This window comes from Lissotriton vulgaris, chromosome 4_1, assembly GCF_964263255.1.
Source record: "Lissotriton vulgaris chromosome 4_1, aLisVul1.2, whole genome shotgun sequence".
Lineage (NCBI taxonomy): Eukaryota > Metazoa > Chordata > Amphibia > Caudata > Salamandridae > Lissotriton > Lissotriton vulgaris.
In genome coordinates this window covers 1,092,387,024-1,092,401,160 of record NC_141691.1, presented here as the reverse complement: position 1 = coordinate 1,092,401,160, position 14,137 = coordinate 1,092,387,024, and the positions used below count along the sequence as shown (strand labels likewise).

Below are 14,137 nucleotides of genomic sequence, written 5' to 3'. Positions count from 1 at the left end.
GGCCCGCGGGACTCGGGTGCAGCGCTTAAAGTGCACGCATACACCAATGCAATGTCAATGGTGCGTAAAAGTTACAAAGTTAGTGTTTAAGGAACCTTCCGAGTGACCTAGAAGAATGAAACTTTAGACACAGACACTAGAGGTGTGTACCAGTGTAGGAACACCGGCGTTGCTGAGTGACCTCACCAACAGGAAGTGGGTGCACAGGTGCGAAGTAGTGTCGGGTTTCGTCACGCAGGTCGATGGTGCTTGGAGCTGAAATGCTGCAGGCGGCTCGATGTGAAGAGTTCCGGTGGATCCAAGGGTGGATCTAAAGTGGTGAAGACCTGAAAGCAGAGGGGACAATGTTCAAAGTCACTAGCCAGTGACTACCGTGGAACCAGATTGGAACCAGGCGATGTCGGGTGCAAACAGGCGCTGAGGTGTAGCTTCTCTCTGCAGCCACGTGGACACGAAAAGGTCGAGGACGTCCAGGAGTCGATCACGAGCTGTCCCACGAAGGCTCTAGCTGATGGCGGTGTCGGCAACTTGATCGGAGCAAACAGGCCTTGGCTAATGCAAGCCACGGAGGAAGTGGAAAAAGCTTATCACTCGGACCAGCAAGGTCAGAGCGGGTGCTCCTTTTTACAGGAGCGAGGGCAAGTCTGGAGCAACCAGACCCGCAGTGTTGATTGTCGATTTGGTCGCCAAGATGGCCGCTAGCCGCGTGGCAAGCGACCGGGATGGCGTGTCGAGTGGCGAGATGCAAAAGGGCCCCACGCAGATCGTGGAGATGCTGGGGGGCTGATCTTCGGTGCAAATGCTGCTCGGTTGTGGTGCTTCTCAAACCCCAAAGCACAGCGTCGAGGGTACCTCGGGTGCTGCGCAGTCAGCTTCTCGGGGGTCTTTCGAGATGGCCGGTCCACGTCTCTCGGTGCCTCCACGGGTCCCTTCTTTGCAGGGACTGTGGATAGGGCGGTGAGAAGTCTGGGAGTCTGGGTCTCGTTGGGCTCTGGGCTCGGGCAGGAGGCGGCGGCAAAGCAGACGTCGATTCGCTGGATGGTCCCTTTCCTTTGTCCAGCTCCGTGCCAGGACTGGGGCTGGAAAGCCCCAGGACCGGTTTGGACTGACTTATGCACGAGGACACCTTGTGTGCCCCGGGCATGTCTGATTCTATTCAGCCCTGTCCTACCCAATACACAAAATCCTGTCTGGGGTGGTGCTCGCACCTCCCAAGGCAGGAAACCCTTTGTCCAAGCCTCCCTCGCTGGAAGGACTCCCAGCAGCAGGAGGTCAGACTTGTGTCTGTGGTGGCAGCATCCATTTTGTGATGCTGAGGCTCGAGTTTAACTTTAACCGGGGTTCAGGTTATGTACATGTCGTGTCACTCCAGAAGGGTGGAATGCTATCCCGGTCGACAGAACTGTCGAGGGGATAGTATTCCAAATCATATGACACCTTACTCGACATGTTTTGATAAAGCCAAACCAAAGTTAGCATATAACCGCGAGGATTATAATGCACTTAAGAGTATATGGTATGGCAATATCCCGGAACAGCTAAGGGAGTTGTTCCCGACAGCTGCAGACAGGCTCAGCTCGTGCTAGAGCACCATCTCACATGAAACCACGCACTCTGCCTCCAGGATTGCAGAGGCCTTCCATAGGAGTGGCTTATAGGTTAACATGTGTCCAGTTAGGTTTAGATATATGTATACTATATCTAAGTAAGAGGTGATTACACCAACTTACCCCAGCTGAGTGTTCAGCCAGTTGTGTCAAATATGGAGGCCAGGCCAGGGGTGGCACAATACATGCTGCAGCCCCTGGTAGGCCTTGGCTACACCTATGCCCTGGGTACCTATGGTACACTGTTACAGGGGCCTATAAGGTGAACCAGTTCCAATTGTGTATGCACCTAAGGTACATGGAGTCCATTTTAAGGAGAGAGCAATTAGCCTGGGGCCCTGAATAGCAGGATCCCAGGCCAACTATGTCAAAAACCAGCTAAACACCAGGCAAAAAGTTTGGGGGTAACCATAGTCAGATATCCACCTTCCTACACCGGTGTGGTAGCAAGCCCCAGCCAGGCCTACTAGTGCAAGGGATTCACCCTTCTCTGCTTATAGTCCTTAGACCAATAGTAAGAAGTTGGCACAGAAACTGGAATAGAAAAGACAGTTTATTAAACCTCATGAGGTGGAACTACATTCACACAACACCCTTCGGTATAGTATGAGGTAGCACACTGACTGGAAGGAGCTTGGTCCTTTTATACCCACACAGGAGCTGAAATGAAGGTGGTACAAGGCACAGAGTGTTGGTTTCAAATACATATAAGGTCATACAGAGAGTGTGCTAGCAACAAGTGGGAAGGGCTGACAGTTAGCTAATTCTGGTGGACACATCTTGACAGTTACAAATTGGAGACAGCTGCATGCTCAACTGAGCATGTGCAAAGCAGAAGAGGATACATATATCTTGTCTCTAGGCAGATTTCAAGAGCAGTTAAAAGGAAGGTAGAACAGAGCACATGGCAAACAAAATGTCCGACAGAAATACAAAATGGATTCCATAAATGAACAAGATAGTCTCTAAATACAAGATGTCTTCTGCTAATGCTTAACCTAATCATTGCTAAATTACGACAGACGACCCTTTCAGCATTTGCTGAAGACGTTTGTCTGTCTAGGGTAATCTGGATCTGCATCCTGTACATTGATGTTCATCATCTCAGTAACTTCACTATTTAGCATTTGTCGTTCTTTTGTAATATTTCTTTTGGCAGGTGTACAAGCAGTGATGCACATGGAGCAAATCATGGGACCACATTGTATAGAAGTACAGCATGTAAATAGTATCACCAGTAGTATACATAGAATAGTCAGTAGCTTCCAGCCCCAAGTAACAAAAAGTGTCCATATCCAGTTTGAAAATGTCCATCTACTAGTCTCTGGGTGAATGTCTGCAGCAATCTTATGCAGCTTAGAGATTGCGTCATAAACTGAAGGTGAGTGGTCAGGTATAAAGACGCAGCAACTGCTACTGATGATGCGGCATGCACCACCTCGATCAGCCAAAATCACGTCGAGCACCATCCTATTTTGGAGTGCTACAATTCTTGCAATTTGCAGTTCTTCTGTAATGTTCCCAAGTGCCATAGCTGTCTGATTGGTGACAGCTTCCACTACACGAGTCAATCGTCTGATTTTTCTGCTATTTATTGCAGCACCCAAGAAAAACAAACCCAAATTGAAATTTACATATTGTTGCAGAGCGGTGTCTGTCTGGTCAATCTTGTCAGTACTTGTTGTCCGTTTATATCTATTCTTCGAAATATCATTGTACAGTTTCAGGTCAAGATGATATGATGCAGGTGCTACAAACACAGGTGATAACAAAAATGATATGTAGAATACCCCTGACCATGCAACAGGTAATTGATAATATCCTTTATTACTGCACACAAAGTAGGTGTTGTGCGACGATATAAAACTACTATTATTAACACCCTCAATGTTCAGCTTAGTTATACATTCACTTCGTCCTACGGGAATTCTCAAAGCACTGGCAATACATAAATCTGCTTTTGCTCTGGTTACAGAAATCACAAAGGGTCCAATGTTCTTCATATTCCTCACATTTGTGAAGACATATGGTGTTGAAATATTGTCCGGTTGGTATTCTTCCCATTCCCATTTAGTCCCTTTAGCTTGGGGATAACCATTTTCATCTTGGTAACATTCTATATTTAGTTGAGAAATGATTCCTTCTACTGAAGGCTTTCCATAAGCAAACAAAAGGGCATACCAAGCTTGACATGAACCATTATGGGAAAAAGGTAGAGGAATAAAAGGTGTTCCTCCTTTCTTCTGGGGTGCAGGTATCATCCCACACACCCAACAATTGGTAGTATTTGTAGCATTATGGGTATGATGCAACATCTGAATGAATGTTTTATTCAGATAGGACTGTCAATGTTTCTGCTCATGATAAGGAAGAGTGTAATAAACGAGACCGGTACAAATGATGCCGATCAGAAGAACACTTTTCCTCAGACCCTCCTTTTGCCATTGAGTGGCAAATCATTTAAGAAATGTCAATGTTCATAAGGCCATCGGTTTCTTGTTGGAGCATCATCATCATATTGGTGTTGTGAATGTTAAGGGTGGAGGCTTGATGGTCTGGACACACATTGTACTGAGCACTGGCAGACACTGAAAGCACAAACAGCAGGAGACCAGGACAGTTACTCCCAAGGCAAAGAAGATGAGGATCTTCCACCCCCACTGGGAAAGGAGGCCCCAGATCCAGCCTGTGAGGGACCAGTTGCCTTCATCCAGATGAATTTTGGAAGAAAGGTGATGCAGACGTTGGATGGCATTGTACACTGTAGGTGCGTTGTCTGGGATGTACACGCAGCAGCTGGAGCCGATCAATTTACACACACCACCACGATCAGCAAGGATGATATCTAAGACCATTCTGTTCTGAAGCATTATGAGGCGGTCCGCCTGTAGCTCTGCAGTGATGTTGGAGAGGGCACCAGCTGTTACTGTGATGGTGGCTTCAAGGACCCTGGTCAGTCCTCGTACAGCCCGACTGTTGGCCATGGGGCCCCAGAAAGGAAGGAAACCTTTAAAGAAGTCCCCGATTTCCTGGCCTGCTGTATTCTAGGCAGATATGAAGCCCCTACATGAGCGGCGCAGAGCGCCCTTCATTGACAGGTGATAACCTCCATGGGTAGAATACGTTGGTGGAAGGAGGAAGGCAAGATAGCAGGTACCAGACCAGTTACGGGGGAGCCAAGTGTAGGCGGCAGTGCCACAGATGAAATAGGTGTTGGGGGATGCCACCAGCTTTGGAGGAGATGTAGAGTTTAAAGTTTTTGTGATATCACACGTACTGGTACCAACTTTCTTAGTCCCTAGGCCATGAATGTAGACACAGCCTTGCACATATATGAAATTCACTGTGTCTCGTTCATCAGGCAGTATCCTTCTTGTGCGGAATCTGGAAAATGTTCGTCGATTAGTTAAGTTGAATACTACCATCTCACCGAGTTCATCTGGTGATAGTAGTGTTGTAGATGAGCTGGTCGGGAAAAAGGGAGCATTGGCATGGCTGAAATGTTCCAAGGGCAGAATTGGCAGAACCATTGACACTTTAGGCCTCCTGCATCAACATCCACCATGCGAGACAAGACCCAGAGATGGAAAAGGGGTAGGGAAAGAATGGAACAGGGTGTATCATGGAATGCGGCATCAGTCCACACACCCAGCAGTTGGAAGTGTTCATGATCAGCTGGTGATGATGCAACATTTGGATGAAGGTGTTGTTGAAACTACATGGTGGGGTAATTCGTGGGCTGGTAACGTGTAATACTGGTGTTCTGTCGGGGTAGGAGTTGGTGAGGTAACCGGATGGTAGATTAGGAACAGCCAACCAAGGATAGACAGGATGAGGGAGACAAACAGCGTCACCATGGTGACCATGAAGCATTTACTATGTCGGAGGCTGACATCTTGTTTCTGGATTCGGGTGTATTGGACGGCGGCCACTGTGCTAAGCCAGGGACCTCTAGTGGCTGTCTGTGATTGGTGGTTGCTTCACTGGGCGCAGGTGCCAAGGGCCCTTATGGCTTACCTTAGTCTGACACACCAGCTCTACTCTCAACCGGGGAAGATCACAGCCTTACAGCCTATAGGTACTTGGCGAAGTCAAGGGCAAGCCTCCCCTCGGGGGCGCAAGTTGTACCAGTAGGAAGTAGGGACAGTATGGTCGGGAAACAATTGTTCTTGGTGTTGAGCAGAGTTAAGGGAGGGTTCCACCCTTCCTTTCAGGATGCTGTCACTCTCTGCACTCTCTGCTTCCGTAGATGTAGAATGCAGTCTGGCATCGCTGAATGGGACAAACATCGGGACTGTTTCTGAGTCTCTTAGACCTTCCCTCACCCACTGATCATAGGGGAGGGGCAGAGGCACACGCCGGCAGTGAGACGATTGCACCCAATTCTTCCGACCTACTTTCACAGAGGTGTGGGTGGCTAGGAACACCTGACGGGGTGGTGTCCAGCGGGGCTCGAGGCTCTTTGTCAGTTGAAAGTTCCGGATCAGGACCCAGTCACCAGGTTGGATAAGGTGTCCTGGGCCCTGGCTTTTGTCAGGTATGGCCTCATGCACCAGGTGATAAAGAGTACGAAAGGTATTAGTCAGACTGTACAGATAATCAGTTAATACAGGGTATTCAACATCAGACAGTTTCTTAGGCCTCAGGACACCCCATACATTGGCAGGCCTCCAGAACACAATTTCATGGGGAGATAGCTCTATTCTGGTGTGGGCGGTTGTTCTTGTGGACAGTAAGGCTAAGGGCAGAGCATCAACTCAAGTGACACCTGTCTCGGCTACTATTTTGGCCATTTTAGTTTTTAGGATGCCATTGTACACCTCCACTAGACCTGCTGATTGGGGTGGTTAGCTGTATGAAATTGTTGTTTTATACCAAATGCTGTACAGACATATTCCATAATTTGAGCCGTAAAGTGGGTCCCATTGTCACTCCAGACCAAGCGGGGCAAACCGAATCGTGGGAGGTCCTCTTTTAATAGCACTTTGGCGGTAGTGATAGCAGTGCAGTCTTTGACGGGGTAGGCCTCCACCCATCGGCTGAAGGTACAGACCACCACTAGGACATATTTCAAATTGTTACATTGGTCCATCTGGATGTAATCCATTTGGAGGACTTCAAAAGGGAAGGTAGGAGGAGAGAATCCTCCCTTAGGAGTAACTGTGCCTTTTCCTGGGTTATACATTAGGCAAATCATGCATGTTCTGACCAGCTTGTCAGCATATGCTGGTATCTTAGAGTTGTACCATGTAGGTTCCAACAGTTTACATATCCCTTTTGCACTAATGTGAGCAGGACCATGGGCCATCATAACTACTGGTGGCATGTGACTGTCAGGTAACATACATTGTCTTTCCATAGTCGTACGGACCCAACAACCATCAATTCCCTCCTTTGCTAATTGCTCCTTCCACACCCTTAGTTCCTCAGGAGTAATATGGGACTGAATATCAATCACACTCTGTACTGTGTTTTCAACCATGCCCTCGTCTGCCACCCACCTAGTGGGACGTCCTACATACATTCCTTCCCTTTTCCTAAGAGCTGTTTGTCTGGCCGTCTGGTCAGCCAGGGCATTGCCTTTCCCAACATCATCTGTCACTTTCTTTTGGGCTTTACATTTTATGATGGCCACCTTTCTGGGGAGTGTCAGGGAGTCTAAATTCACAACCATGTACTTTAGGTACATCACCAATTGGGATTGGGTCACCTTATGAGCCCCTGTACAGTGTACTATAGGTACCCAGGGCATCCAAGGCCTATCAGGGGCTGCAGCACATCTTTTGCCACCCCTGGCTGGCCATCCAAACTGACACAACTGGCTGATCACTCAGCTGGGGCAAGGTCGTGTAATCACCCCTTGCTTAGATATAGTATACCTATGTCTAACCTTATATCTGGACACATATACACCTATAAGTCACTCCTATGGCAGGCCTTACCAATCCTGAAGGCAGAGTGCTTGGTTTTATGTGAAATGGTGCTCTAGCATGAGCTGAGCCTGTCTGCAGCTTTCGGAACCATGTCCTTATAGCTGTTCCAGGATATTGCCATACCATATACTCTTAAGTGCATTATGTACCTCACTGTCAGATGCTATCTTTGGTTTGGCTTTATCAAAACATGTCGTGTAAGGTGTCATACGCTTTGGAATACTACCCCCTCGCCAATTCTGGCGACGGGGGTAGCCTTCCACCCTTCTAGAGGGAGAAGACATGTTACTTTCCTTAATCCTGGTTAAAGTTAACCAGAGCCTCAGCATCACAAAATGGATGCTGCTGCCACAGACACAAGTCTGGCCTCCTGCTGCTGGACGAAACTCCGGCAGGGGAGGCCTGGACAATAGGTTTCCTGTCACAGGGAGGTGCTAGCACCACCCCAGACAGGAGATAGTGGATTGGGGCAGGGAGGGCTGAATGAAACTAGACACTGCCTGGGGCACACAAGGTGTCCCATGCATAGGCCAGTTCAAACCGGTGCTGGGGCACTCCAGCCCCAGCTCTGGCGCGAAACTGGACAAAGGGAAAGGGGTGTAACCCCCCCCTTCCTGGGTCCCACCCATAGGAGGGACCTAGCAGGCAATCCAGCCCCTTGATTTGGAATAAAGGTAGGAGCTGTGTCTAGAGCAGGGGTCTCCAACCTTTTGTGTGGTCTGAGCTACTTCTGGCCAGTGAAAATCGTTGTGAGCTACTGAACCCGAATCAACTTGCGCATTTTATCGAGAGACCCCCCCACGCCCAGTTTAATTGACTTTAAGCCTAATTTCATCAGAGCCCATACTGTGGTTTGAACAAAATACCCAAGACAGGCCTGACTTAAGAGTTCCCTAGAACACCAAAAGGAATGACTTTGGATTTGTGACGCTTCAAGTCATTTCAATTAATAGGTCCAAAATTAAGACCTTCCAGTAATAGTGGTCATTGAAATAATCATTGAAATAGTGAGTGCTTGTCCCAGCAAGTCGAGTGTCTTTTTGTGTTAAAAAATGACCACCTTCCTTTTTCTGCATCCCACTCATTTCTGTGTTTCGGTGTCTTTGTGTCTCAGACCCTTCACCATCTCCGCCACCCTCTCCTCAGCTGCCCTCAGCACTTCCCAATTCACCTTTGGGTCTCCCCATCACTCTTTCTACCACCTGTTTCCCCCCATACAGCTCTGCCTGAATAGCACCCTTTTTCATGTTCATCCTTTCACTCTCTCCTTGCTGTCACTCTTTCCACTCCCTTTTGCCCTTCCCTCCTCTCTCTGACCTCCATCTCTGTCACTCTCCTCTCATTGCCATTCTTTCCACTCTCATTTGGCCCTTATGAACCTTATCACACGCTCTTTATCTCCATCCACGTGACTCTCCTTGCTGTACCTCTTTCCACTTCAAAGGCGAAGTGGTGGGCAAATGCTGATCACCCTCGTGAGGGGCAGCCCTTTGCTCAAACAGACAGACTGACGGCAGGGACAGAGAGGAGGGACCAGTGCCCAACCTGTTTTTCCCGTGGGCAGGTAGCCAACACGTAGCCACACCTCTAGGGTGGGCTACCAAGCTCCTAGCATCTAAGAAAGGGTCCCAACATCTTGAGAGTGGGCATACATATAATTTTCAAGGTACATATACATAAAGTTAAGTACAGAAAATCTGTACTTATCTTTCGATATTTTGGATTTTATATTTTGTCCATGATATATGTATTTGTAAAGCACACGTTCACCCAGAAGGACATCTTGGTGCTGAATAGCAGATGTTTATTGTTACCCAACTCAATGGTACCAACTTTATCAACCTCCGAAGGATGAGAGGCTGAGTGGCCCGCTGCGATTTCAACCTGCGACTATGAGGTCAAACACAGGCCCCTACAATGATGAAGGCATTAGACCACTGAACCACCAGAACACGCCATATATGTATATTGGAATAGTGTAGCTACGATATTCAAGGGACATACCTAATATTTATACTTGCAAATATGGCATATGCCTGTCTTAATGTCATACAATATGTTGAGTCTCAGTTAACCTGAAGTAACATAAGGTGTTAGCATGGGCTTTGGAAGGAGGGGTGCCGCAGGTGCTGCTGCACCCCCAGACCTGGAGACATTGTGAAAGTGGAGACCAATGAAGCCCTTCAGACAGTTTTTTCTCAACGGCTTTAGCTGATTGTTCAATTTTAGTTCAAGGTCAGTGGAGGTTAAGGAGAGCCCACTGAACAAATTTGTACAAAGCACTTTACATTGCCTTGTTATGTACATTTAAGGTTACATTTTATGGCTTACAAGAGATTACAAACTTTTGTCAATCTTCCAATTCAGACCTGTGGGGTGAGCCAAGTGGCAGGCACCAAGGTAAAAAATAAATCCTTTTAAAAGTTTACATACATGTATATAAAAATTAGGCTCATTCAGCTATTTTAACTGTGGAATGTAGGGCAGGCAAGATTCACAATAAGGTGAGAAAACAAACAAATACACATTAATTTTAAACTTTAGGGCTCGTGTGGCTAAAACAACTTTAATGTACCAATGACCTATTTTCAACAACTAGTTTATTAAAAATAAAACTCCACACATTTAAGACTATTGCAACGTAATATACCTTTGAGCTACATTATTGCAAAAAATATCTCAGCCTACCTCCCACAAACACATGCGCCCCGTTTAAATATGTTTGCTCATTTGCTGCTCCCACTTTTCAGTAATACTTGGATTTTCGGATCCTCTGTCATATTAGTGAGCTGAAGCCTCTGGGTACCAAACCCACTGAGAACCTTGTTCCAGCCTCATTGGATGTTGGGGTGGCTGTGCAGAGCCTGACCCAGGACCCCTGACCCGACTGTCATTTCTTTACAGGTCTGGGCAGCCGACCTCTTTCAACAGAACCATGAAGCAAACCTTACTGCACATGCAGTCAGAACACTATAGGAACTGACGTACAGCAACCTTTAAACCAGATGAAAGGTCATTGTCAATTTAATTTAGAAGTCTTTATTGAAAATTCGGCTGAAATATGCTAACATACGGTGCTATATAACAGGCACAGACAACACGTTTCTACACCTAGGTTATCAGATGGCTACATCTCACCATGGATGCAGTACTCCTGTTCTGAATTCTTCTTTTAAAGGTGCTCGTTTGCAGCAATGTTAGTTCAAATAACGTGGACTTCAATCCCCGACAAGTAATAAACTGCAGCGTGTTAGACTAGCTCCGTCGCAGCGAGGGGAAGAGGAGCGGAAGCAAGGAGGAGGCCAAAACAGCAGCCCGGGCTGGGGCAGAGGGAGGGGGCCCTGGCTACTGGGAAGGGAGGGAGCGGGGCAGCAGAGCAGCCCGAGCGTGGGTCCGCGGGAGGGGCCCTGGCTGCTGGAGCCCAGAGGGGCACCAGATGTGAGGCATCTGCATATTTTAACAAAAAAGGCCCGAAAAACGGCACAATCGGGAGAGGGGGGGGGGGGGGAAGAGGCACAAAAAAACGAGCTTACCTGCAATGGCTGATTCTGGCGGCGGAAGTCACGTTTCCTACTGCTCGCGCTGGCACCCATCGCACAATGGCAGTCGGTGCGATGCCAGTGCGTTTTCAGTAGGTAATGACGTCAGACTCTCACAAGAGACGTCGGAAGCTCCAGGAGAGGAGCGTCACCCTCTTCGCCCGCCCCATCCACACAATATGTCCAATCAGAGGGAAGGGCTTGACGAGCTACTCCCGGGGTCTCCGCGAGCTACCGGTAGCTCACGATCGACCGGTTGGAGACCCCGGGTTTAGAGACATCAGATTACCCTGGAAAGAAACTACGAAACAGAACTCTTGGACTTCGACATTCTATGCTGACTAGAAGAGGAGCTGTGTCCTTAGACTTTAGATAAGCCTGACTGAAACTCTGATACGAAACTCTGGACCCTTCGACATCCTACTCGACGTAGAAGACTGAAGAATCTCCCTTGTGGTCAAGGAGTGACCACCCTGTGCAAGCAGGCACCATCAAGCGATCAACGGTTTGTTTTATCGTTGCTCCCGCTGGAGCTCGAACGACAGAGCCTGACAAGAACCGGACTTCCAGACATCCAACAGCCCGATCCACAGCCACAGCAAAGCTGAGACCCGTGGAAGCGACAAGAGATGTGGGACCGGCCATCTTGGAAAGCCAGCGAAGTGCTTTCAGTGCAGCTCCTGAGGCACCCTCGAAGCTGTGCATTGGGGATTGAGAAGCCCCAGCCCGAGCATCCTTTGCACCGAAGATCACCTCTCCACACTCACCGAGTGCTGCGTGGGGCCCTTTTGCATTTTCCTGCTCCGGTCACTTGCCCGTTGGCTAGTGGCCTCTGTGACAACGAACCTTTGATTTTCCAACGCTGGTCTGGTTGCTCCAGACTGGCCCTTGCTCCCCTGAAAAGGAGCAGCCCATCAGACCTTGCTGGTCTGATCCAGAAGCCGTCTTCGATTCCTGCGTGGGTTGCATTTGCCAAGGCCTGTTGACTCCGAATCGAGAACCGACACGCAGACAGCGAGAGCCTTCGTGGGACAGTCCGTGTCCAGCACCTGGTCGTCGTCGACACCTCCTGGTCCACGTGGCAGCGGAGACAAGCTTCACGACATCACCTGATCGCAATACGACATCGCCTGGCTCCTTCCTAGTTCCTTCCTGGTCACTGGCTAGTGACCCAGACTCTGTCCCCTCTGCTTTCAGGTACTCTACATCTTCGATCCACCCTTGGATCCAACCGGACTCTTCTCTCCTGGTCGCCTGCAGCATCTTTTCTCCAAGGCTCCATAGAACTCCACGACGAAACCCGACACACTGACACCTATGCACCCGCTTCCTGTGGGTGAGGTAACGCGAGTACTGCAGTGCTCCTGTAGAGATTTACACTCCTAGTGTCCTAGTTTTAAGTGGTAAGTTCTAGTCCAGTCGGAAGACTTCCAAATCTGCAACTTTCTAACGTTACGCACCCATTGACTTCTATAGGTGCACGCGTGTGCATTTAGACACTGCACCCGCATCCTGTGGGCCTCCTGCTCCCTAACTGCTGTTAGTCCAGTGTAGCCCCAGCGATTCCCAAGGCCCTAGGCCTTTCCATTGTTCGTGACGTGGTTCTTATACCACTATTTTAGTGTATGGTTTAGCGGGCCACCAGGGTCTATCCATATTTGTGCAACTTTTGTATGTTATATAAGTTACTTGTTATATGCTTGTGCTCCTGTGCTCATAAAGAGTTAAGGGGATTAATTTAGAAATAAATGCATATATTTTGAATATATACCCTGTGTGGTGTCCTTTCATTTGGTATTAAAAGGTTTGCATATGGTAAAACAGCTGGCTTCACATGCCCTCTTGAGTTTAGCCTAAGACTGCTTTTGTCCATGCTACCACTAGGATAGCTGGTCTATAAGGTTGACTTTACAACCATCACCATAAGGGTTGTTTGGACTGGTGCAAGGTGCTCACTAGAATAGTGAACATCATATACCAGGTCAACTTCTCACACCTGTCTCATCAACTTCATCATAATCATCATTGTAATAAGTGCGTGTTGCTTCGTACCCATCAAACCTATTGGCCGAGCGCTGCCGGACTGGAGCGTCATCCCTGGGCCTACGTTCTTTAATCTATGGATGGGGCGGGCCATGGTCCCTAGTCGGCCTCCCCTCCCTGGGAACGCGAGGCCAAGTCTTCCCTGTTTGGATGTTTTCAGCGAACACAGGACACTCATCTATTCAATGGCCGTACCCCTTACAATAAGCACACTGATCTGTTTGGAGGGCTCCCATACGTTGAGGGCTGGAGGGGGTAGACTGGCGAACCCTCGGAGGGAGTTGAGTTTGAGATCTGAAATTCCCGTGGGCATCGGGACCTCGGGGAGGGTAAGCCTGCTGCAGAAGTGCCTTAGTCTTACGATCCCTAACCTTCTTACTTTCCTTGTCTCTATCCTCATTCTCCCTATTCTCGTGATATTGTGCTATAGCCAAGATATCAGTCATAGTTTGGGCAGACCGTGTAGTTTCAACTTTCTTAAGCCTGGCGGAGATCTCAGGAAGCAAGTTGGTGACAAACTTATCAACAAACACTGGGCCAGAACCTGGGGTCCGGGGATCCAAACCACTATGTCCCTTGTATTCTGTCTCAAAACGGGTGAAGAAGTCAGACACATTCTCATCTTTTCGCTGCCTACAGGCGTTTATTTTATCCCAGTTAATGACAGTTTCTGGAAAAAGTGTTTTCATACACGTCATTATTTTATCGGGCAAAGTCAGGATGGCAGCTTCTGGTTTAGTCCCTCCTACCCTTGCTTCTTCCATAGCCTCCAGGTAAGCCCATTTACCTCCCAACCCTACTTCATGGTCAGTATGTCGAATTTTGTCCCAAATACCAGTGGGGACAACTGTACCAAAAAGTAAATCTATATCCTCACGAATGAGAGTACCTGCAGATATACTCTGACCTAATTCTCTGTAAAAGGCAGCCGGATTCTTCCGGGGATCTGGTAATTGTCCTTTTAACTGCATTACTTCTGACATTTTCCAAGGAACATGAACCCAAAGCCTGCGCC

General features: G+C 48.2%; 1 protein-coding gene across 4 annotated transcripts in view; it reads right to left on the bottom strand.

Moving 5' to 3' along the window:
- Positions 1-14,137, bottom strand: part of CLPTM1L (CLPTM1 like) — a 2,174,700-nt gene that overhangs the window by 133,810 nt on the left and 2,026,753 nt on the right. The window lies entirely within an intron of this gene.